We start from the raw sequence: 26,753 nt of genomic DNA on the forward strand, positions 1-26,753 counted from the left end.
TAAAATCTAAGAAATCTATTTTCGGGAACTGGAGATATCTGCAGTCAAGCAAGCTGTCCTACCACCAGAAAATTATGAATAATAAGCCCACTCCACTATATATATTTATTATTATTATTATTATTTATATACATTTGGTCTATCTATAATACTTTAACTGACCCGGCTTTGCTCCGCCCCTCTGGAAACCCCCTTCTGAAAATCCTGCGTTTGCCCCTGTGCCGGGTCAGTTAAAGTATTATAGATAGACCAAATGTATATAAATAATAATAATATATATATATATATATATATATATATGTATACACACACACACACATACAGGGGCAGCAACAGCAGTGTAGACCCCTGGGGATAGCAATGTATTGGGGCCCCTACCGATCCTCCAGCGGTAGGGGTGGGGGAAGCTTTGATGTCCCACGGGTGGTAGGGGGTATTATATCAATCGCTCAGCATGTAGGGCCTGGAATTTCCACTAATTACCCCTTTACTGCACAGATGGTGGGAGATGGGGTGGGAGAAGGGGGCATTGCGCTGAATGAAGGGGCCCTGATACATAACTTCCAGGGTGGTAGAGGATGTTTAATATGCAGAGGAGGGGTGTATAGTGGAGAGGGCTTATTATTCATAATTTTCTGGTGGGAGGACAGCTTACTTGACTGCAGATATCTCCAGTTCCCAGAAAAAGATTTCTTAGATTTTAATTGGAATAAAAAACTAGTTAATTCCACCTACCAAATGGTATTATGGACTAGGGGATTAGAGTTCAGGAGGCAGAGCAATCCACCAATGAGAATATAAAACTACATACCAGGTGTGTGGAGCTGGAGCAGTAACCAGCTGCTGGAAGGCTGATATCTCTGGTTTTGTGAATAGTAGAGACAAGCTACTAGTGTCCATCAAAGGGAGAGAGTCCCAGCTTTTAGAATATAGCCTCAGAAAAACTCTAAGTCAGACAGAACCTGAAATATCTGACTGGGAAGAGCAATTAACAGGCTTGGATGGTGACCACGACTTTGAAGTCAGATATCTCCGGTTCCCAAGGGACGATTTTTAAACTTCTTGTACCCATGGAAAGATGGGACCCTCAGCTTTCAGCCTAAGGTCCGTAGACTCCTGGGGGGGTTCTGGGTACTCAGAAACCCCCCTGCATGCACAACTGTAGAGTACAATTGTTGGGGACCCTAGTATTGATCTTAACAATTAGATCAATCAAGCCTTAGGTTAATTCACCCGAGCATACAGTAAAAAGTCCATATCATTTCAGATATTTATTAAAAAGTCTCTTATTCCACACAGTGGTAGCAGTTAGCAAATAATTTTTCAAACAAGATTGTTTGTTTTATGAAAAAAATTAAGAACTTATTATAAAATGGACTTTCTAATACACCCTAGCTTCATTTACAGAAGGGCACCCTGCTTAAAAGACAAATTGGTTAAAAGCAGTATAGAAGAAGAACCTCGACAGAGTATACGCACTAGAGGATTTCATAGGTGTGGGTCTTGTTTGATGTGCAGGACTGTAAGGAGTGACACCTCTAAATTTTTAACTTTTACTGTGAATGGCCATACCCACAAAAGAAATAATTTCATTACCTGCAACTCCAGGAATGTGATATACCTACTGGAGTGCACGTGCAACTTTTTTTATTTGGGGAAGACCTCCAGAAATTTACGTGTCAGGATGTCTGAACACATATATAATATTAGAAAAGGGCTGGACACACATTCTGTATCATCTCATTTTAAATTGATTCATAACAAGAATGAATGCCACATAAAAAGTTTTCTTGCCATTACTCAAATTCTTCCCAAAACAAGAACGAGAGATGTTGATAAAATAATACAATTCTTTGTTATACTTGGATACTACACTATGATCCTTTTTTTTTTATATACCCTTAAATTCAATCCTACCATTAATGTGGGAAAAAGGGTATATCATTTGTGTTGTTCTAGGTACTGGGTGAACCGGGAAACATCTGGACTCCTGTATCATGAAAGTTATGTACAATTTCATATGAATATTCAGTTAGCGCTAAGTGGTGTCACCGATCTTTTTCTCACTTGTCACGTATTGTTTTTAGTGTTCTCATTGACAGGACACTTGGGCCCTTATTCTGATCGGTGCGGCCGGATCCGAATATGCGGCCAGGACCGTGCGTCCGAAACCCCGCCTTCCATACGGATCACCAACTCCGTCTGTATGCGGTAAGAAGCTGTCCGAACGGACCACATGTGTATTTCTCATGGAATACGCCTCCTCCATCTCAGGGAACCTCCCCCATTATTCGATGGTCGCAAAAGCTGGGATCTGGGCGGGCAGCTGACATCCGGCGATGTCATATGTCCGCCCCCTACACGTACGTCACGACTGCATTACCATACGTACGCCCAGCGTTTGCATGGGAACGCCCATGAAACGCGGGGCGTATGCATATGGTAATGAGCCCAAATAGCCCTTCACGCCCCTCTCCACCCACTGTTCGGAGTGTTCACATTTCATGCGGAATTTGGCCGTACGCCCCGCTCGCACATGCGCAGACACAAAACATCGGCGGCACGAACGCATGCTGATATTACCGCACCAACCAGAATAAGGGCCTTGGTGTGCACCATAAGCTGCAAAACTGTCTGATTATCTGCGCTAGTCCTGGTATAACACCTATTTGTCACCTCTTTTATTTGGCATTATGTGCTTTTTGGGGCCTCGTTTTTCAAACTGCCATCCTGTCTGCGCTGCAGTGCCACCTCGGTGCAACCTACTGGCCTAAAAACAATTGGGAGGTGTGAGGTATTCAGGATAGGCTGGAAATGAGTGAAAATTAATGTTATTGAGGTTAATAATAGCGTAGGAACAAAACAAAAGCCAAAAAACATTATGCGATTTTAGTGCTTTTTCTGTTGTTTGATTTTAAATACAGATCCAAAACACCAGGGGTTCTCAAAAATTTTATTCTAGGACCCCGTCAGACAAAAAAAAATTATTACAGGACCCCAGCAAGTTACCACAGAATGGCCGCCACATGTGTGGTCAGTGAAGTACTCACTATTGTGACAAAAAGTGGCCGATGCATATCCCTAGTGTGTATCCATAAGAGCCACATAGCTGGTCACAAAATCCAATCCAAAAATATACGCATAGGCTAATGTGGTAGGGAATATAGATTGTAAGCTCCACTGGGGCAGGGACTGATGTGAATGTTCAAATATTCTCTGTAAAGCGCTGTGGAATATGTGTGAGCTATAGGCCCTTATTCAGATCTGATCGCAGTACAAGTTTGTTCTCAAAATGGGCAAAACCAGGTGCACTGCAGGTGGGGCAGATCTAATATGTGCAGAGAGAATTAAATTTAGGTGGGGTTTGTTGAAACTGAAATCTATATGGTAGTGTAAAAATAAAGCAGTCAGTATTTACCCTGCACAGAAAAAAAAATAACTCACCCAAATCTAACTCTCTCTATACATGTTACATCTTTCCCACCTGCAGTGCACATTGTTTTGCCCATTTTGAGAACAAATTTGTACTGCAATCAGATCTGAATAAGGGCCTAGTGTATAATTGGTGTACACAGCTTTGTGTATATATGTCAGTATATATAATAGGTGTACAAAGCGCTGTGTGTGTGTATGTCAGTGCATATAATAGGAGTACACAACTCTGTGTATGTATGTCAGTATATAATAGGTGTACACAGCTCTTTGTATGTATGTCAGTATATAATAGGTGTACACAGCGCTGTGTATGTATGTCAGTATATAATAGGTGTACACAGCTCTTTGTATGTATGTCAGTATATAATAGGTGTTCACAGCACTCTGTATGTATGTCAGTATATAATAGGTGTACACAGCTCTGTGTATGTATGTCAGTATTTAATAGGTGTAGACAGTGCTGTGTACAGTATGTATGTCAGTATATAAAAGGAGTACACAGCACTGTATATGTATGTCAGTATGGCCCTTATTCAGATCTCGGCGGTACGGCCCGCGTGCGGCCGTACCGCCGATGTTTTCACTCTGCACATGCGCAGAGGTCACTCTGCGCATGTGCAGGGGAAATCGCCGCACAAAAATTTTATACGCCGCAAAGGGGGCGTATAGGGGCGTGAGGGGCTTAATAACCTCATTTCCCTATGCATACGCCCCGCATTTCATGGGCGTTCCCATGCAAACGCGGGGCGTATGCATGGTAATGAGGCTATGACGCCAGTGATGGGGGCGGAAAGCTGACATCGCCGGATGTCAGCTCTCCGCCCCCATACAAGCTTTCACACGGACGATTGTCCGTGTGGTCTAAGCTCGCGGAAGCTGCTGGAGCGTGCGGCCCTGCCTTCGATGGTCGCCGACCATCGAATGCAGGGGGCAGCTCCCACCATGGTGGAGGCGTACGCCCCACCATTTTCAGGCGGATCGCCAGCCGTCCGCGTACGGACGGCCGTGGCGATCCGTCTTGTAGGCGGGGATTGGTTTGTGCGGCCGGAGCAACGTATGCGGCTCCGGCCGCACAGATCTGAATAAGGGCCTATATAATAGGTGTACACAGTGATGTGTATGTATGTCAGTATATAAAAGGAGTACACAGCGCTGTGTATGTATGTCAGTATATAATAGGTGTACACAGCGCTGTGTGTAGTCCGTGTATATAATAAGTGTACACAGTGCTGTGTATGTAGGTCAGTATATAATAGGTGTACACAGCGCTGTGTGTGTATGTCAGTATATAATAGGTGTACACAGCGCTGTGTATGTATGTCAGTGTATATAGTAGATGTACACAGCGCTGTGTATGTATGTCAGTGTATATAGTAGATGTACACAGCGCTGTGTATGTAGGTCAGTGTATATTCGGTGTACACAGCTTTGTGTGCATATGTCAGTGTACACAGCACTGTGTATGTATGTCAGTATATAATAGTTGTACACAGCGCTGTGTATGTATGTCAGTATATAATAGGTGTACACAGCACTGTGTGTATGTCAGTATATAATAGGAGTACACAGTGTTGTGTATGTATGTCAGTATATAATAGGTGTACACAGTGCTGTCTATTTTTGTAAGTGTATATAATTGGAGTACACAGCGCTGTATATGTAAGTCAGTATATAATAGGTGCACACAGTGCTGTGTATGTATGTCAGTATATATAATAGGTTTACACAGCTATGTATGTCAGTATATAATACATGTACACAGAGCTGTGTATTTTTGTAAGTGTATATAATAGGTGTACACAGTGCTGTGTATGTAAGTCAGTGTATAATAGGTGTACACAGCGCTGTGTATGTATGTCAGTATATATAATAGGTGTACTGTAAGCGCTGTATGTATGTTAGTGTATAAAATAGGTGTACACAGCGCTGTGTACTGTATGTATGTCAGTGTATATAATAGGTGTACACAGCGCTGTGTATCAGTATATAATAGGTGTACAAAGCGCTGTGTATGTATGTCAGTATACAATAGGTGTACACAGCGCTATGTATGTATGTCAGTGTATATAATAGGTGTACACAGCGCTGTGTATGTATGTCAGTGTATATAATAGGTGTACACAGCGCTGTGTATGTATATCAGTGTACACAGTGCTGTGTATGTATATCAGTGTACACAGCGCTGTGTATGTATATCAGTGTACACAGCGCTGTGTATGTATATAAAGGCTCGGATACACCACGGACAGTTACCTGTAAGCAGGGCTATTTTTTGTGCAGGCTCCAGCAGGAACTGAGGCCCTTATTCTAGTTCACTCTTTCTGACAAAATATTTCTTAGATGGACAAAACCATGTGCACTGCAGGTGAGGCAGGTGTAAAACCCCACCCAAATCTAATTATCTCTGCACAAGTAACAGCTGCCTCACCTGCAGTGCACATGGTTTTGTCCATCTAAGAAATATTTTGACAGAAAGAGTGAACTAGAATAAGGGCCACAGTTCCTGCTGGAGCCTGCTGAAAAATAGCCCTGACTGTAAGGATACATAAATCAGTATAGAATGATCACATGTGACCTGGCTCAGTAACGCACTAACCCTTTCTCCCATTAGGATCCTGTATACGGCAGAGTGAGGCCGGGACCAAGCAGCCAGAAGCTGTATACTCCTCCCAGGCTCTGCGAGGGATCTTCTCCATCCAGACGCATCCGGGAAACCTAAAATACAGAGCACAGAATAATGTGACTTTCCAGCAGAATATAATACACAGAATCCCCCAGATTTCTCTATCATTATCCTGCTCCCCAATAGTCCTGGGGGCCCCTATGTTCCAGCATCATTCATATAACGCACAATGCTTTTACTGGATCATCAACACCACATCTGTTACCTATGAAATATTCAGAACTGTAGTAATAAAGTAACTTGTTAGTGTTATTAGTATCTGAGGATCTGTGGGATGGGAATCAATGCACCCCCACATTGTACCCCAGATTATTTCATGTTCCTCCCTATGTGTGATACAAGCTATGTGCAAAACTTATAAGTAGCCTAGTGAATATGTTGCTTGTACTACTATATCTACATAAACGGCCTAGAAATAACTTCACACGGACACACTTATCTAAAAATAAAGACGCGACACCGATAGCTTAGTTTAAACGGTCATACTTATTTATTTAAGTAACTGGTATGACCCCTGATAAAAGGGGATGGCAAAGACCAGGCACCTGAGACCAGAGACCGTTCAGGGGTGTAACCCCGGGCAACGACCAGGTCGCTCCCAATCTCCTAAACACCCCTTACCAAAGGCACAGCCCGCCCTGCGTGGACATCCCCCCGCCTCTAAGGCCTGACGCGAACATATCCGCCTAAATGTTCGTCGCCCCACCGCGCTGAGTCGAGGCCCGTCCGCCCTCCTGGCAAGGAGAGGGGTAATACCACGCAGGGACCACCTGACACCCTTCTAGAATCCTGGTCGAGGGTGCTGTCCCGCCTATTAAGAATATAGCCAATTGAATCAAATTTGATAAGGCAAGAGCCTTTATGAATAAGGGATAGGGAGGGTGGGGATCAAAACTCAAAGAGGAGTGTAACCCTTGCTACCTCAGCCTATATACCCATGACCTGGGGTGCTGCCCCCCAGGCCACCCATTGGTGGGGGCTTCCCGCCCTGCATTAACCCCTCCTTCTATGCCTAGTCATTTTCACTAAACTTTATTGTAACAGCCCAATTCACAGTCTCTTAAATACACTTGTGCTTATACAGCCCTCGTTCCACCTAAGTAGCCTAGTGAATATGTTGCTTGTACTACTATATCTACATAAACGGCCTAGAAATAACTTCACACGGACACACTTATCTAAAAATAAAGACGCGACACCGATAGCTTAGTTTAAACGGTCATACTTATTTATTTAAGTAACTGGTATGACCCCTGATAAAAGGGGATGGCAAAGACCAGGCACCTGAGACCAGAGACCGTTCAGGGGTGTAACCCCGGGCAACGACCAGGTCGCTCCCAATCTCCTAAACACCCCTTACCAAAGGCACAGCCCGCCCTGCGTGGACATCCCCCCGCCTCTAAGGCCTGACGCGAACATATCCGCCTAAATGTTCGTCGCCCCACCGCGCTGAGTCGAGGCCCGTCCGCCCTCCTGGCAAGGAGAGGGGTAATACCACGCAGGGACCACCTGACACCCTTCTAGAATCCTGGTCGAGGGTGCTGTCCCGCCACAGCAGTGGCACCCTCTACTGTCAAGGACCACCGGGTGCCAATGCCCCGCCATCCCCTATAAAAACTAACAAGCCCAAACTAAATTAACTGTTTAAAAATATCACTCAGAAACACCGCCATACCCTCTTCAGAAAGGTGCACCCCATCTGGCCTGTACATGCCTGGGTTCTCCTTTACAATCTCTGGGTGTCTCACTCCCACTCCCCCTTGCCTTACAACAAATCTGGTTAAGGCGTGGTTTAACTTCTTCCTAGCCCTTTCAATTGCCTCTGGGTTTTTAGCGCCTCTCCAACAAAAACGAGGGACAATGTCCGACCACACCAGCCTCAAGCCGCTCCATCTATGCAACAAAGCCAACAGATCTTTCTCCATCTTAATCCTTAAGGCTATGCCTGTAGTTTTAGCTAAGTCATTGCCACCCAGGTGTATGACCAATATATCCGGCTTGCAAACTCCACTAGCTTTCTTCTCTAGAAACCCAAGTAAGTCCTTCCACAACATGCCTCTGACGCCTAACCACCGCACAGATTTCGCATACGCTAGCACTGGCGAGGTTCTGGCTAGGGTATTTCTTTCCGCCCAGAAAACATATGAGTGCCCTACAAACCAAACTACCCCTGTGGGGCCAAAGGGAGGGGGAGGGGCTGTAAAGGAAGCAAAACCTATTGGTTAGTATCTCTACTTATGCTCTATGGTAATAATTAACTGGAGTTTGACTGGGGTCCAAGTGGAGGTGAAAAACTCAAAAACCTCTAGAGGGCTTCTTATTGTGGGGCCAGATTGAATTAAGCACCTCTTAGAGGAAAAATAAAAAATTCACTCCACACCGACGATTGCGGAACGCTAATCGTTCCCCAACCGTTTGTAAACGTAACGTTTTTGGACCCGCGCAACAGGCGCATACTATACTTAACTATAGCTAACTTATACTTATACTATACACTTAAAGCATATCAATTCTAACGTATTTCTTAAAACTATCGGATTTCCACCTGCCCACGGCTTTGATTGCGCTCTGTGGCAAGCCCGCCACCGCTGCTGACGTAGCTGCGCCAATTCTGAACGAATGCGTTCCGAACTCCTCAGGCCTTAGCCCTATCGCAGCTACTCCCTTCTTCATGACCGCAGCGAATTGAAATTTCGTTAGCGGAGACCCGTCTGCATGCGCTAAAAATTGCGCGGCCATACATTGTCTCACTTCTACATATGCGCCCGCTAGAGTAACTGGACAAATGCTCTTGTTTGGGTGCGGTCTCAGCGTGATCCAGGTGCCCCTGCCTTGTTGGTCTGTTTTAGACCTCCTCAGCCTGCATAGCACCTGCTCCTTGCTAACCACCACGTCGTCCCAAAGTATGCCCGAGTGTACTCTCTTGTTACGCGCTGTTAGCTCGCTAACCCTAAATGCGCCGTGGAAGGCCCAGGCGAAAGCCACCTTAAAAAGTGCTATCTCCGATCCATTGTCTGCCACTGATGCCAACACTTGCAATAGTTCTCCTAACTTAACCTCGTCCAAGGGGCGCCTATTATCGGGTTGACCCGGCTGAACTCGTGACCAACCCTTCATCGCTTTACCGAGAATGAATGACTTTGTTGGATCCGTCATGTTAAATAGACGGCAATGAAAAGCTATTCCAGCCAATGTCGCCGCCATAGCCGACTTGGACCGGCCTCTATTATAATTTTCCCATACAAAAGCCAGGAGGCAGTCGTCAACAGACTTACCCCTAGCCTCCGGTTGCTGCTGATATCTACGCCAATCTTCCCAGGCTTTTCCGTATGCCCTACGAGTAGCTGGCGCCAAAGACCGAAATGCCAATTCTGTCATGCCGGCTCTACCACCTGCCAGACAGAATTTGGACAACTTAGGCCGGTCTCGGCTGCTGTTGGTGCTAATTCGCGGAACCTGGCGAACTGGAATCTAGATAAAGCATCTGCCACTTCATTCTCCACACCTGGCACATGCTTAGCCCTGAAATTGATATTGTTTTTCAAGCAAATAAGGACAAGGTGCCTCAACAATCTCAACGCTTCCGGTGATGTTGCCCTTTGATTGTTTACAGAATGGACCACCCCTAAATTATCGCACCAGAAGATTATGTTTCTGTTTGCGAGCTGGCCTGACCATAGCTCCACTGCGACTATAATGGGGAAAAGTTCCAGTAATAACATGTTTACTGTAAACCCCCGATCAAACCAAGATTGCGGCCACTTCCCACAACACCATTCCCCTTGAAAGAAGGCACCAAAGCCTGATGACCCTGCAGCGTCTGTAAACAGCTGCAAATCCCAGTTTGAAGCTGCTTCGGACTGCCATATTAGGCAATGATTAAAACTCATCAAGAATTCATACCATGTCCTCAAGTCATCTTTAATTTCTTTTCCTAAACGGATTGTATGGTGCGGGTCCTTAACCCCAGCTGTGGCCCTCTCCAATTTCCTGCAGAACACCCTGCCCATAGGTATTACCCTACAAGCAAAATTAAAAGAACCCAGCAGGGACTGAACGGTCCTCAGCTGAACCCTTTTTCTTTTCCCGCAATCCACGATAAGCTCCTGGAGCTTGTGCACCTTGTCCGCTGGCAGCCTGCAGCAACCCTCCCCGGTATCGATTTCGATACCCAAGTATGACAGGACCGTTACGGGTCCCTCTGTTTTGTCGTGGGCTATGGGAACTCCCAACGAACTGAAAACCCGTAACGCGACTCGCAATGTCTCCCCACATGTTGCTCTACCCGCTGGTCCTACTATAATGAAATCATCCAGATAGTGAGCTACCCCTCTGGAGTCAGCCTCACTTTGAATGCACCACTGAAGGAATGTACTAAATCTTTCAAAAAATGAACAAGAAATAGAACAACCCATGGGGAGGCATTTGTCAATGTAATAGGCCCCTTCAAGCTTAAAGCCCATGAATCTGAACGAATCGGGGTGCAGTGGGAGCAACCGAAACGCAGATTCTATGTCTAATTTGGCCATAAGCGCCCCTGGACCAAAACTTTTAACCAAACTTAGAACTTCGTCAAATAACTGGTATCGAACGCTTGCCAACTCCTCGGGAATGGCATCGTTGACGGAATTGCCAGGTGGGTAGGACAGGTGCTGTATCAGGCGAAACTTGCCTGGAGTCTTTTTGGGCACCACGCCTAGGGGTGATATGCACAGACCCGGTATAGGGGGTACCTCGAAAGGTCCCTCCATCCTGCCCAGCTTGACTTCGTTTAACACCTTTGCCCTAACCACATCCGGCAATTCCCTGGACGACTTCAGATTCCTATTTGTGGAAGTGAAAAAACTTTTTGGAATGGGTAATGGGAAACCATAAACGAAACCCTCCAACAAAAATTCAGCATCTAACTTATTGGGGTACTCTTTCAAATAACGAGCCAACTGATGTACAACTATGGGGGATTCGGCCTTATTTAGAGCTAGACATTCCCTCCCCGGTGTCTCCCGACTTGTTGCCCCCTTTGCAGGATTTGGCGGGGTGACCTGCCCCACATATTTTACACTCGTGCTTGAAACGGCACTTGGCCCCCCTGTCACATTTTCCGTCGTTGTATGCAAAACAACGCCCTCTCCCCCCTGATTTTCCCGACGCTTTTCCCCCTTGAAAGGACTTCTTCCCGGAGGCCTCTGTCATTGGCTGACTTTTCCCTATCACCTCCCACCAAATCTCAACATGCTTTGATCCCATGGGCATGATGGGGGTACCTTCGTGACAAAGCCGGAATTTCTCATCATATTCCCTCCACGCCGGACCTTTATAACTCATGAACGTCTCGTTTATGAGGTGTAAATACCTAATCACATTCAAATATTCTGTGGGTCTAAGCGTGAGGTAACATGATGAAAATGCCAGAAAACCTCTCAACCAATTATGGAAACCCTTAAAGGCTGCTTCGCCGTTGGGCGTAGCCTTTTTAACCTTGTCGAACTCTTTCTTCATTTCTGTTGTAATGGTAAAAAAGTCGACAAATTTACCTTTGCGAATTTTTTCCCTAACTCCCTTCCTGAGCCCTCGAGCTACAGCCGTGTTAGAGCAGTGCGATGCTTCCCCCACAATTGTTTGCGCTGCTAAGGGGCTAGATTTCCTCCTGCGCTTCTTCCCGCGTACCTCTTTTGCTACCTGCTTTGCGACTAGCTTCGCTAACTTACGCGGCCGCTTCGCAGCGCCTGACCCATCGCTATCGCCTGAAGAGGCTGAGGACCCGGACTCACCAGAAGAAGATGCCTCCTCTTCATCATCTTCCTTCTGTGACGAATCTCCCTTTCCCTCGGCCTCCACTTCCTGCACGGAACTTTTCTTTGCGCCAGATGCCTCACTCTCTTTCGTGGTTGCTTGGACAGCTGGCGTAGCCTCCCCCGAAGTCGACTGCGGTGTTGGTGTTGACGCAGTACTTTCCCGTGGCACCTCTTCCGACAAAATCGCTGATGTAATTGGCCGTGATACAGTGGCTGCAATAGAGGGAGGGTCATCAATTACACGCATGGACGCTGGCACTGCAATATCAACAACCCCAGCGGCGCCTTCCGATGCGCGTGATGCAGCAGCGGAAACGCTATGTCTAGGCCTATCTACCCCTAATTCGCTTTGCCTAAGGGGGAGACCGGGGCCCGCTGTAAAGTAATCCCGCGGCGGTGGCACCCACCCCCCGTATGGTTGCATTTGGTAGCCCGGGAACCCATAGGCTCCCTGCGGGATGAAGGGGTTGTACGATGGGATGCCGTAATTAAAGGCGTGGCCGGGCCCCGAGCTCCAATAAGGATACTGGGGCCCGCCGTGACTCCCGAATGCCTGAGCCTGATTGGGCCACTGACCCTGCCCCTGCTGACCTAAAAGAAATTGTTGGGGTGGGTGATGGGACGAGCCCCCTGCTGCCGTATTAAAATGAGGGCTCGGTGTAAAACTGTGCTGCGGTTGGGCCCCATACACCGGCACCCATGGTGTCAAGAAGCCGTGAGGCGGCTGACCTCTTAAACCCACCATGTCCTGCTCATAAACTCGCTCCCCGGCCGGGGGGCGAGCCGCCCCTGGTCCATAGGGCCGCCCGGCCTCATAACCCTGTCTATGCCATGTCCGAGATCCCTCGTCCATGGCTCTCCCAGATACAGGTCCCCCAGTGATAACTATATAGGGGGTTGACCTGCCACCAGAGTGGCTCTCTCCTCCCCCCATTCCTTCCTGACTGCCCCTTTCCCCAGGGGTGCTTAAACCTGCCCCCCCTGCCTCATTGGGCACAAATCCCTGTGTCTGTGCCCTTGCTTGCCTGTGCTCACCAGCAGAGGGAGCTTCAACATCACTAACCGGCGCTTGCAGCTGGGAGTCAGCAGAGGGCGCTATAAGCCCATTGTCTCCCAACTGCGCACCAAGGACAGCGTTGGGAGCGGCGCTTTCACCGTCTCCCACCGCCAGCACTGCCCTCCCTGGCTGAGACGCCGCGGGCTGCCCCGTGGATCCCACCAGGGTTCCCTCATCTAAAACCCTCATTGGCGCTTCACCGCCGTGAACGCGCGCGAGGGGGGAGCGCGTGTCCCCCGCCCCTCCGCCTCCCGATGACGCGGCTGCAAGCCCAGCACCACCGCCCGCACCGAGGCTTAACTCGCCCGCCCCGCTACCTTCAGGTAAGCTGTCAGCGCTCGCAGCGCGAGCAGGGAGGGGGGAAAGCTCGCCTGTCTCACCGCTGCCATCAGCATTGGGAGATACAGGCCGCGACCCCCCGCCCCCCACCACTGTCACCGCGGGCCTTCCAGCACCCTTCTCCCCACGACCAGGGACATGGCTGAGCGGGCGCGCGGCGTCCGCCAGCCAGCGTGGCGGCGGGGCACTTCTCTTAGGCCTGCCAGTCATGTTAACAACAGTTACAGCTAGAGGGGTACTTATCCTTTGGGTCACAGATCTCCTGCAGATCAAAACTCAAAGAGGAGTGTAACCCTTGCTACCTCAGCCTATATACCCATGACCTGGGGTGCTGCCCCCCAGGCCACCCATTGGTGGGGGCTTCCCGCCCTGCATTAACCCCTCCTTCTATGCCTAGTCATTTTCACTAAACTTTATTGTAACAGCCCAATTCACAGTCTCTTAAATACACTTGTGCTTATACAGCCCTCGTTCCACCTTCTATGGGAATGTCAAACAATCTCTCTCCCATTGTATAAAGCTGTTTGTCCACTGGGTGGTGCTATTACATACATACAGACATACATGCATGCATACATGCATACATACATGCATGCATACATACATACATGAATACATACATACATACATACATACATACATCATACCTCCCAACATTAGACCTAAGGCAAGTGGGGCGTTGTGTGCAGCCAGCATTTTGGGGGTGTGGCCTATACATGCCACGGGCAGGAGGCGGGAACATCTAAAAAAAACAGGACGGTCCCACAAAAAGCGAAACAGTTGGAGGTATGCCTGCATGCCTATATAAACAATGCACAAGGGACACATGTGAAAAGAGCTTATAGGAAGGTGGTATAATGCTAATAACAAAAGCTTGGGAGCGCTGGTAGGAGTGTAAGCAGTGGGACAAGCCAATAGGACATAAGTCTGGAGAAGTGATAATGCAGCAGCCATTCAGCTGCTGTCAATTTTCCAACCCAGTCTGTAACATGACAGTTAGGAGCAGACTGGCTTAAGATGGCCATACACCTACAGATTGATTGTCATATCTGGCTGGTTGGATCAAACACCTGGTAATATCTGAGTGACAGTTTGTCAGTTTTCCAGCATCTCACAGCAAATGGTCAACTGTCATCTGCTGTCATCCACTACCAGGCTTTTGTTCCAGCCAGCCAGATCAGACAATAAATCTGTAGCTGTTTGGCCAGCTTATGTGTGTCACACGGGAACTTACATATAACATACATGTGATATAATCTGCGGCGAGTCACCAGGGATCACCACACACGTGGGGAGACCACATAGAGATGTCTGGGAAACTGGGATTTTTCTCCCTAGATCCCAAACAAATACAAAGATATGACAACAAACCTGAAAAAACCATGAGAACTATTTTATTACTTTTTCTACCAACTGATCTTTTATATTACCCCCCCTCCCCCTCCACTGCATATAAGGATCACACTGTAAGAAAGCTCCTGCAGCAGTTGATCACAGCTGGGGATGATGTCACAGACACATCATGACATCACACACGCAGAGTTCTGAGAGATTGCCTTGGAACCCTCACTTCTCAGTACGAGTTGCAAAATGGAGGTATGTTTTCCTTGAGCTCCCTAATTTCTTGTATTTGTGGCTCTTTTCCTGCCCCAAACTTTTTTCTATTGTCTCCAAACATTGTCATTCTTATTTAGGCCTAAATGCTAAATCCGCCGCCTGCCCTCTCTTCGTCCAGGCGCTCGCAAATATAAGTCAGTATCAACTGACTTATATTTGCAAAGGCAGGTAACACCTGACCATCTAATGATTTGTACTGCTGCGGGCACATGCGAGGGGATATGGTGGCGACGGTGTCACAGGGATACGTGGGTCGGTGTCACAGGGACTCGGTAACCTGTGAGCTTTGCAGGTTACCCAGTCTATTAGAATGACCCCCTTGGGTTACGGTAGATCTCTGGGCAGGTTTAAGGTTAAAATCAATGGTAAACTATTTCTCATTCCCTCTGCAGGAGATGGAGTACCGATATTTCATGTGGAGTGTTATGAAGCACAAAGTGTGAGTGTTGTTATTACTCCTCATCTGTATAACTGAGTGCTGTCAGATGGCCCATCAATTCCAGTCCCTATAATACTCTGTATATTCTGTTTCTAGGGAATTTCCTCAAAAAGTCCCCAAATTAAACTGGGTGATTGGCTATAGATGCCCGAAGCCTTTTGTAAGTTATTTACATTTCTTATATCTATGTCTCTCTCTATGTGGCCATTTATTATGCAATATTACGTATCCCCTAAATGTATGTAGGAGGGACCCCTGCAGGAATCTCCAATCCCTTCTGCGTTCTCTGCTGTCCTGTCACTCCCCCAAATGCTCCCCTATATACACACGCAGGAATGGTGACATGTATGACACACATTTAATGGGTTATATTGTCTAATAATCTTCTTTTTCCCCTCTGCAGCAGATGCTGGTGCCCATACCAGGTACGTCCTGAGATGTTACTAATTACCTTTTATTATATACAAATTGTTGTAGTTTTAGACAATAAACCATGTAATATCCTCATTTTATTCCTCAGAGGTGTCACCAGGGAAGGAAACAGAAGTGAGGTAATTATATCATTTTATTACTTGCACAATATTAGTCTGGTAGAACAGGGCCTCCACATGACGTCGTTAGGTGACTTTGCATCACTTGTCATCGTGTGGGGCTGATTCATACCTGTGGGAAGAGTCAGCCCCACACCATCAAATGTATTTCCCCCCTCCGTGTGCAGTGCGGTGTAAGCCAATAGTAACCCGGCGCTGCGATGGCCGTAGGAATATCGGGGGGCTGATGGCGCCAGCAGCCATTCCTCCCAGCGGCCGGGCCCGTCTGCTTTTATGTATGTCACTCCCAAATGACGCTAGGGTAACGCACACACACGCAGAATGGCTTTTAATCAACCAGCGTACAGCCTGCGATTGCGGGCCATCACCAGCTGTGGCCGCATGGAGGGCTTGTGCATGCGCGGTTCTCCGATAATCCAATCATCACATAATCCATTCCTAGCCGTACTTACATAATATACAATAATAATTATAAGTATTGCAGGGATCAGCTGCTAACTGTCACTTCTTTTCTGTTCTGGATCTGTTATAGGACGGTGATGATCAATAACTGGACCTATGATGAGTAGGTATCTGATTGACTGTATTATGGAGCGCAGATAAGATACATGCATCCCATTGGACGTGTCACTACAATCCCGGGTGTACAGCAGTATATACTGACATTCCATGGCAGTAAACAGAGTTATTTTGTTTCTGTGCAGGGTAAATACTGCCTGCTTTATTTTTACTGCAATACTGATCTACGCTTACACATCTGCTCGCACAGAGGTAAAACTATTCGATGGTTTCTCACCATCAAATGATTTCCCCTCTGTTCACTATAAGAAGTAGCCAGGACTTACTTTTTAGTAGAACGGTGATGGCTGATTTGAAGGCGGTGATGTCATCCACCTGCCCCGAGTAGGCAGTGGCATGGGCTCCGCCCAGCATTTCTATGGGTGCGCCCACCGTTTTTGTAGGTCCACCCATCGACGTGGGTTTTTGTGGGTCCACCCAGGGACGCCCCCTGTCTGTCAAGAAAGAAAAAGTTATCTGAAGCTGCTCGCAGCCAGGGCCTGCATGACAATGCGCAGACTCAAACATTGGCCAAGGGTGCGAATTCGGACCTTCTGAATCGGTGCCTAGATCTAGCACACAGGCAGAGGTCAGACCATGGAATAGAATTACTAAGCAGCAGCATTTACCAGCTGCTGATTCTCTGCTGATCTTGGTTCTGATCATGTAACAGAAACACAACTGGTTTTACTGTACATTTCAGGGTCAGACCTGTAGAGAAACTCTCATGTGTATATTGTGTATAGTGCGGTAGTGTCACATTGTGTGGATCACACTAATGTGCTGCTGAGCTTTGTGTATCACCTCTAATTATTATTATTCTACCCCAACAGCAGTCCCAACATGTCATCTGCGTAAGTAGCTGTTATCTTTCTCTAACATATGCCCAGTAACACCCGCACCAGGTATTAGTCATGTGTACCCCTGTATATACAGCCCATGGTAGTATAAGGACATAGAGGGGGCCGTCATACACATCAGTATGTGCCCAGCTTACACCCAGTAACACCCACACCAGGTATTAGTCACGTGTACCCTGTATATACAACCCATGGTAGTATAAGGACATAGAGGGGGCCGTCATACACATCAGTATGTGCCCGGCTTATACCCAGTAACACCCGCACCAGGTATTAGTCATGTGTACCCCTGTATATACAGCCCATGGTAGTATAAGGACATAGAGGGGGCCGTCATACACATCAGTATGTGCCCGGCTTATACCCAGTAACACCCGCACCAGGTATTAGTCACGTGTACCCTGTATATACAGCCCATGGTAGTATAAGGACATAGAGGGGGTACCGTCATACACATCAGTATGTGCCCGGCTTATACCCAGTAACACCCGCACCAGGCATTAGTCACGTGTACCCCTGTATATACAGCCCATGGTAGTATAAGGACATAGAGGGGGGACCATCATACACATCAGTATGTGCCCGGGTTACACCCAGTAACACCCGCACCAGGTATTAGTAACGTGTACCCCTGTATATACAGCCCATGGTAGTATAAGGACATAGAGGGGGACCGTCATACACATCAGTATGTGCCCGGCTTACACCCAGTAACACCCGCACCAGGTATTAGTCACGTGTACCCTGTATATACAGCCCATGGTAATATAAGGACATAGAGGGGGCCGTCATACACATCAGTATGTGCCCGGCTTACACCCAGTAACACCCGCACCAGGTATTAGTCATGTGTACCCCTGTATATACAACCCATGGTAGTATAAGGACATAGAGGGGGGACCGTCATACACATCAGTATGTGCCCGGCTTACACCCAGTAACACCCGCACCAGGCATTAGTCACGTGTACCCTGTATATACAGCCCATGGTAGTATAAGGACATAGAGGGGGACCGTCATACACATCAGTATGTGCCCGGCTTACACCCAGTAACACCCGCACCAGGTATTAGTCATGTGTACCCCTGAATATACAGCCCATGGTAGTATAATGACATAGAGGGGGGACCATCATACACATCAGTATGTGCCCGGCTTACACCCAGTAACACCCGCACCAGGTATTAGTAACGTGTACCCCTGTATATACAGCCCATGGTAGTATAATGACATAGAGGGGGGACCGTCATACACATCAGTATGTGCCCGACTTACACCCAGTAACACCCACACCAGGTATTAGTCATGTGTACCCCTGTATATACAGCCCATGGTAGTATAATGACATAGAGGGGGGACCGTCATACACATCAGTATGTGCCCGGCTTACACCCAGTAACACCCACACCAGGTATTAGTCACGTGTACCCTGTATATACAACCCATGGTAGTATAATGACATAGAGGGGGGACCGTCATACACATCAGTATGTGCCCGGCTTACACCCAGTAACACCCACACCAGGTATTAGTCACGTGTACCCTGTATATACAACCCATGGTAGTATAATGACATAGAGGGGGGACCGTCATACACATCAGTATGTGCCCGGCTTACACCCAGTAACACCCGCACCAGGTATTAGTCACGTGTACCCTGTATATACAGCCCATGGCATATACAGTTTCTTCCATTGCACAGTCCTATAATATAATCTCTGTTCTTTGTTAGTAAACCAGCAAGGTTCACCCAGAAATGGTGGAGGAAGCAAGTCACCAAGTGAGTAGTAACCGGATATTGGCCGTGAGTAAGACCTGATCGGGCAATTATCGTATGACGCGGTCCTTTTGATTACAGCCAGTGAGTGATTGGCTAGCTATTGTTATCCATACGAAAGTTGATTGACAGGCGAGGGGAGTAACGCTGGCGTGTTTCTGGCGGTAGTGAGGGCCCGCTGATGTCAGCAGCGGCCTCATTGTCCCCATCACCATTGCAGCGCCAAGTAACGCCTAGCTTACTCAGCGCTGCGAACAGTTGGGAAAACCATTCCATGGTGAGTGATTGTGAAGGGTCTTCTTCTCCCGTGACTGGCAGCGATCATGTGTACATTGGTGCGGGAAGGGGGTGTTTGCAGTTGGCAGGGTGGCCCAGGTCTGAATCGGGACGGTTATCCCTTCTCATTCCAGCATTACCCTATAGTAAGGGCTATATTACATGGGGGCGGTGGAGACGGGGACATTACCAGATATGGCACCATGATTAATGTAACCTATACCAGGTGGTATAAATAGGGGTCAGTGATCCCTGATACTGCCTCGTAGTGATTGTATGTTGGCAGGTGATGTATAGAAACGCTCATTTTATCCCATTGCAGATTCTTCACCTGTTTCTGCTGCAGAACGCGTACCTTATAAGGTAAGTACACAGGAGCGTCACAGGGGTACTGGCTGCAGTACAGGCAAGCGGGTTCCTGGCTCTCATCACCACAGCACCACAGTAATGTCAGGGACATCCCCACATTGTCTCTAGGATAGTTACGGTGGTCTGGCCTGTTGGGAACTTTACATTAATGTCATGTAGTCAGAATGATAATTACACAGCGAGAGCCGCGGTCTGTAGCGTCAGATTACTTCCCAGTCCCCTTATGGATAATAACCAGAACTACACCAGATTCTTCCAATGTTACTGTTGTAGGGAAAGGGGGAGTGGGGTGTCAACCAGTGCACAGGTTGGTATCAAAAAGACGGTAACAACGATGGTGTATATGCAGTGGCGTAACTAATAATTCTGCGCCCTCCCCGCCGAAAATGCAGGGTAAACAAATCCCCCCCCCCCGCCACCACCGTGCGGCCGTTACCTCAGCCGTTACCTGTGCTGCTAGTCAGTGTGTAGGGGAGCCGGGGAGCGCGGAGGGGAGCCGGGGTGCGGGGGTGTTGTGCGGCGGCAGGGGGGGTTACCTCCTGCCGCATCCGACCGTGTGCGCCTGGTCCCGGTTCTCCCGGCTGCTGCTGCTAGTACTGAGAAGTGACACTTGGAAAATGGCTGCCCCCATAAAAACTGTCTGCAGTATGGGGGCAGCCATTTTCCGAGTGTCTCTTTTTGTATTAGCAGCGCTGCGGCTGCAGCAGTAGCCGGGAGAGCTGGGACCCGGCACAGGTGCTGGCAGCAGAACTTGGCAGTGAGTAACTAATAATAGTCCCGCAGCCCCCGGCGCCCACACCCCCTCAGCCCTCCTCTGCCCTCATCCTGTTACTCCCCCTGTCCTCATTCTGTTGCCCCCCTGCCCTCATCCTGTTACCGCCTGCACTAATCCTATTACCCTCTGCCCTCTTCCTGTTACTCCGCTACCCTCATCCTGTTACCCCCCCCTGGCAACATCCTGTTACCTCCTGCCCACATCCTGTTACCCCCCTGCCCTCATCCTGTTACCCCCCTGCCCTCATCCACTACCCTCATCTTCAATTCCTGGAGATTCCCCCCCCCACACACACAGTCATGTGCGCGTGCGCTCCTGGGAAAGTGGGCGTGGCTTTGTAAAGTGGGCCGTAGCACCAACCTGTGCAGACTTTTCTACTCCCCCTTCCTCTTTGAAATCCCCCTGCCCTCATCCTGCTACTCCGCAACCCTCATCCTCAGGGTTGCCACTTCAGGCATCTTCAATTCCTGGAGATCCCCCCCCCCCCCCCCCCCCCCCACATGCACACACACACACACCTTCATGTGCGCGTGCGCTCCCGGGAAAGTGGGCGTGGCTTTGTAAAACGGGCATGACCTCTTCAGAAAAGTGGGTGTGGCCTCTAATACAGACATGTATTAAAGTCTCTATTGTTACATTTAATAACACATTTCCCCTACTGACAACTCCTATACAGATACCTCATACATCCTCCCCTCACCCTGACACCAGTGACAACAACTTCACAGCAACCTCCCCCACCCCCTCACTTCTCTAACATGCAAATCTGCCCCAAACACTGACCGTCCACACACACAAATCCCCCCTTCACACTGGCCTCACCATTTCCTCAGCTGACAGCACAGACGGCACTGCCCTGTGTCTGATACACAGTAGCAGCCGGCTTATCTCTCCTCCGGGGCTCAGTTTGGGAGGAAGCACTGCTGCAACATCCTAAGCTGTTGGCTGCACAGTGCTCCTCCATCATCTCCTCTCCTGCGACCCAGTTTAAATATTTCTGGAGGTAGAGGGAGTTGTGCAGCGGACAGCAACTCACAAGTCACATGCCCTGTGACTTTTCTGGGACTGTGGAGGCTTTCAAAGTCACCCGGATCCCGGGAGAATCCCAGAATCCTAGAATCCGGGAGACTGCAAAAACATCCAGGAGGGTTGCCACCGATTTAGGGAGAATCCATGAAATCCTGGAGACGTGGCAACCGTCTCATCCTGTTACTCTGCTACCCTCATCCTGTTACCCGCCCCATTGTGTAAATGCATTATAGTGACTGTATCTTGGCATGTGATGTTAAATACAGTAAATCTTCATTCTTTAGAATCGCAGATACAGCCAGGAGATACAGTCAGCAGATATGTGCGTCTGTATGTATGTATATATATGTATGCATATGTATGCATATGTATATATATGTATGCATATGTATATATATGTATGCATATGTATGTATATGTATATATATATGTATGCATATGTATGTATATGTATATATATGTATGCATATGTATGTATATGTATGCATATGTATGTATATGTATATATATGTATGTATATGTATGCATATGTATGTATATGTATATATATGTATGTATATGTATGTATATGTATGCATATGTATGTATATGTATATATATATGTATGCATATGTATGCATATGTATATATATGTATGCATATGTATATATATGTATGCATATGTATGCATATGTATATATACATACATACAGTCTCACACACACCCCGTGGGGGTCATTCAGATATAGGACTCACCAAATCCTCCTGAACCTGCCGCCACCATCACGGCCTCCTGCTGATTGCTACACTGCTCCTGGCGCGGCTGCTCACCGGTACTGCGGTCTCTGGAATGGAAAAACAAATTTGTGATTTACATCTGGCTGGAATTGTCTTTTTATTACCACCAATAAACAGTGATGTCATCATTACACGGTCTGGTCACTTACTATTGCTACTTGCAGCTCACATATTGGAGGTTATTCTGGTTGACTCGCAAAGGCTGCAAATCTCGCTGTCTTTGGCACACCGCCCCATCGCACGCCACGATCCCCTGCAGGCATGTGAATGGATGTTTTGCATAAACATCCATTCGCAGCCTTGCGTGCAGGGACAAAATAATTTCATGGTTGATGACCATCGTATGAATTTGCCAGCGCGCAGATCTGAAGCACCTCTGTGGTGTTTTAGATCTACGGGCGCCCTGACATCCGCTGCCCGACCCCCACACCATTGGGGAATTACCATGGGAACACACAGCATTTTCATGGAAATGCCCATGAAACGCTGGGCGTTCCCATGGGCGAATCCCCCGGCCCGCCGCCCCCTGCCCGCACTGTTTTGTGCGAGCACCAGGTGAATAATCTGTTCACCGTGGCCACTCGCACACAGCCGCTGCACATGTGCATAAATTACTATGCACATGCACAGTCGCAAAAAATCGTTCCCCCCCGTGCGGTCGCGCCTATTATGCTTAGTGAGTAAAAGGTATTTCAGCTTTGAAGCAGATTTGGGCTGTGTAATCTGTGCTGGATGGGCCCATCATATATGACCTGCTGTGGGGTGTAATGCGGCCACACCCGATAAATGGGGTAATATTCACCCCTGTAGAGTCGGAGATACCCGCAGGGCCGTCGCTACCCGCTCACCAGAGCCTGCAAAGCAAGGAGGCGCTGTGTTCCATAGGCGCTTCCCTGCTCTGCGACTCTACTGAGTCTGCCACTGCACAGAATGGGATGTGCGCTGCTGCTGCTGCGCCTGTCACAGTGTGTGACAGCCAGGCAGCAGTGCTGGCAGCCGAGGGGAGAGAGGGATAAGTGCAGCAGTGGGTCGGGACACTCCGGAGGACAGCAGCACCACCAGGGGAAGTCCTGGTCTGCAGAAAGGTACAGGAAGTATAAACTGCGCTAAATATAAAGAAACAGTGTATGCAGGGCCGGTGCAAGGCACCGGAGCGCCCCAGGCGAGTCGGGGTGGGGGCGCCCCGGTGCCGGGGGGGGGGGGGGGGAGCACCTGTCCTGCGGCGCTGTGTATTTAAATCTGGCGGCGGAGGCAGCGGGGGTCCCTGCAGTCCATTAGAAATCACGAGCGCTATCCGCCGGGCTATGCGGAAGCGCTTCTAGTGTGAAAACACTGGCAGCACGCTGATTGGCTGAGATCAGCCTGCGCCGTGCTGCCAGAGTTTTCACACTAGAAGCGCTTCCGCATAGCCCGGCGGATAGCGCTCGTGATTTCTAATGGACTGCAGGGACCCCCGCTGCCTCCGCCGCCAGATTTAAATACACAGCGCCGTAGGACAGGTAACCGGGCGGCACAAAATGCCGCCCTCCAGTGGCCGGCGCCCTAGGCAAATGCCTAGACTTGCCTAGTGGTGGCGCCGGCCCTGAGTGTATGACATAAAAATGTACAATTTAATATATGAAATGCATAAAAAAATCAAAAACCAATATAAACAATGAAGCGATAATGATATAAAATGATTAAAATTACTGCAAATCGTTAATCAATCAGTGCATTGGACATGAGTGTATGGATAATCACCCTTCCTTTGTGGTCCACCAGTACTGGGGAAGTCCTTTTGTTTATAGAATTGTAATATCCAGTAAATGGAAAGTGGGGGGTCTCTTCCCCTCCTTTGCCAATATGAAACTGGGTCTGTTAGGAGGTGGCGTTCCTCCAAAGGTGGTGTTGCTGCAGTGAGTTTAGTATTTGCTACAGGGAAAACGTAGGAACATAATTTGCAATTCCTTATTTATCAGTTGTATACTTTTGTTTGCAGTGTTTCTGAGTACCCCAGTCTTGCTTCTCACAGACTGCATCACCAATTTCACACATTAGTCCTGGTCTGCACCTTCCTTCCTCACTGTGGTGCTGAGCCCCTCCCCCTGATCTCTGCATCAGGGTCAAGAACTGCATGTGCAGAGCAGGGATTGGAGGATCTCGACACATACTGATTAGAAGAGAGCCCCTGATTGGTGGAGCCTAGGGATGGCCATCGTTGCCATTGCCATCAATGGTTGCCATCGATGGCAATTCTGCAACTGGTCATCGATAGTGCTAAACTATGCACTGGATGACCATCGATATTTTTACATATCGATGGTCATCCATTGTGTTTGATTGATTGGCCTGTGGGCCAATCAAATCAAGGGAAGCAGAGCTTTGCGGGTGTCGGGAGCTATGTTCCATGTCCCAGCACTTTGAAAAAAATCAAAACATCGTTTTGCTGCTCCATCGATCGAGGGAAACCATCTAGTTCTCTCCCATCGATGACAAAAGTATTCAATATCGGCCATGAACCATCAATGATTTTGAATCATCGATGGCCATCCCTAGTGGAGCCTACCATTCACCACTGAAGCCTGGAACACCGAGGATCCCACAGCTGAGCACATGGCTTCCTCTGTAAGTTACTGCACCCAGCACCTTGCCTCCTCTGCCCCTGTAGCTCCTGCCTCTCTGCAGCCTCTCTCTCTCTCTCTCCTCATCTGTTCTACCCCCTCCTTACCCAGCATCTGTCCCCCTCTCCCTAGCTAGTACCCCCGCCCTCTCCCTGCCCAGCATTTGTCCCCCTCTCAATGCCCAGCATTGTCTCCCCATCCCTGCCCAGTATCTGTCCCCCCCATCCAGTGGCGTAACTATAAATTCTGCTCCCCCCTGCCAAAAAGTTTTTGGCGCCCCCCCCCCCCCCCCCGGCTCCTCTCCGGCGTGTTTCCCCAGCGTGTGATGTCATCACATAACGGAGAAGCTAAAGCAGGAGAGAGGAAGAGAGACCAGCATACACTGATGCTTCCCTTGACTCTGACACATCCCAGGCCACCCTAGCATGCCCATCCGCCTGCCCATCCTCTACACAGTAGCCAATAGCCGGCTGTGTACAGTAAATTTAATCAGTGGGGGGATTTGTCATCTCTGCCATTGCCGCACCCGCACTGTGGCTGACTTGCCTCCAGTGCTCAGCCAGTGGGCAGCGGCAGGCAGCAGCATGTCAGTGCGTCGAGCGGGTGCCAGCGCCCAAACAGACCCCACTGCTTCTTGCTCCCCCAAGCGGCTGCTGGGGCTGCCTTACAGTAGTTACGCCACTGCCCCCATCTCCCTGCCCAGCATCTCTCCACCCTCCCTGACCAGTATCTCCCCCTCTCCCTGATCAGCACCTGTCCCCCCTCCTGCCCAGTATCTGCCCCCTATCCCTGCCCAGTATCTGCCTTCCTCTCCCTGCTCAGTACCTGTCCCCCTCCTGCCCAGTATCTGCCCCCCCTATCCCTGCCCAGTATCTGCCTTCCTCTCCCTGCTCAGCACCTGTCCCCCCTCCTGCCCAGTATCTGCCCCCCTATCCCTGCCCAGTATCTGCCCCCCTATCCCTGCCCAGTATCTGTCCCCCTCCCTGCCCAGTATCTGCCCCCTCTCCCTGCTCAGCATCTGTCCCCCTCTCCCTGCCCAGCATCTGTCCCACCTCTCCCTGCCCAGTATCTGCCCCCTCTCCCTGCCCAGAATCTGCCCCCTCTCCCTGCCCAGCATCTGTCACATATCTCCCTTCCCAGTATCTGCTCTCCTTTTCCTGCCCAACATCTGTCCCCCCCTCCCGCTCAGTATCTGCCACCCTCTCCCTGCCCAACATGTCATCCCTCTCCTTGCCCAGTATCTGCCCCCTCTCCCTGCCCAGCATCTGTCATCCCTCTCCCTGTCCAGTATCTGCCCCTCTCCCTGCCCAGCATCTGTCCCCCCTCCTGTGCAGTATCTGCCCCCCTCTCCCTGCGCAGCATCTGTACCCCATCTCCCCACACATAGGCGTGCGCAGAACATTTTATTAGGGGGTGCACCATCAAAGGGGTGTGCGTAGCATCACCTATTGGGCATAGCTAACACTGCTCATTGGGTGTATCGAACACTGCCAAACTGGCGTGTCTACCATCATCTATTGGCACTCGCTACAATATAAAGGGGGACATTTACCAAAATGGATTCGTAGAAAAAAGGTGTATTCGTAGGGAGAAATACACCTTTTTTTTACGAATTTGTATTTTCGGGATTTACAATCCCAAAAATACAAAAATTCGTAGTCCTAAAGATGGAACATTCGTATTTGTATTTACAAATACGAATGTCTACACCATCGATAGAATACGACAGAAATCACCATTCAAAAGAATGGTGGTTTCTGATTTACTAAGCAGCCGTACTGATAATACGGCTGCTTAGTGGTGTAAAACACCCACG

General features: G+C 48.7%; 1 long non-coding RNA gene across 1 annotated transcript in view; it reads right to left on the bottom strand.

The window, feature by feature from the left end:
- Positions 1 to 12,446, bottom strand: part of LOC146062708 (uncharacterized) — a 79,596-nt gene extending 67,150 nt beyond the window's left edge. The window contains exons 1-2 of the long non-coding RNA XR_014471479.1: positions 11,890 to 12,446; positions 6,032 to 6,150 (exon numbers count right to left, since the gene is read on the bottom strand). This is a non-coding gene — a long non-coding RNA (uncharacterized LOC146062708). The remainder of the gene's footprint in view (positions 1 to 6,031; positions 6,151 to 11,889) is intronic.
- Between the last annotated feature and the right edge of the window lie 14,307 nt (positions 12,447 to 26,753).

The sequence above is a fragment of the Crinia signifera genome, chromosome 3 (genome assembly GCF_055691185.1).
Source record: "Crinia signifera chromosome 3, ASM5569118v1, whole genome shotgun sequence".
NCBI lineage: Eukaryota > Metazoa > Chordata > Amphibia > Anura > Myobatrachidae > Crinia > Crinia signifera.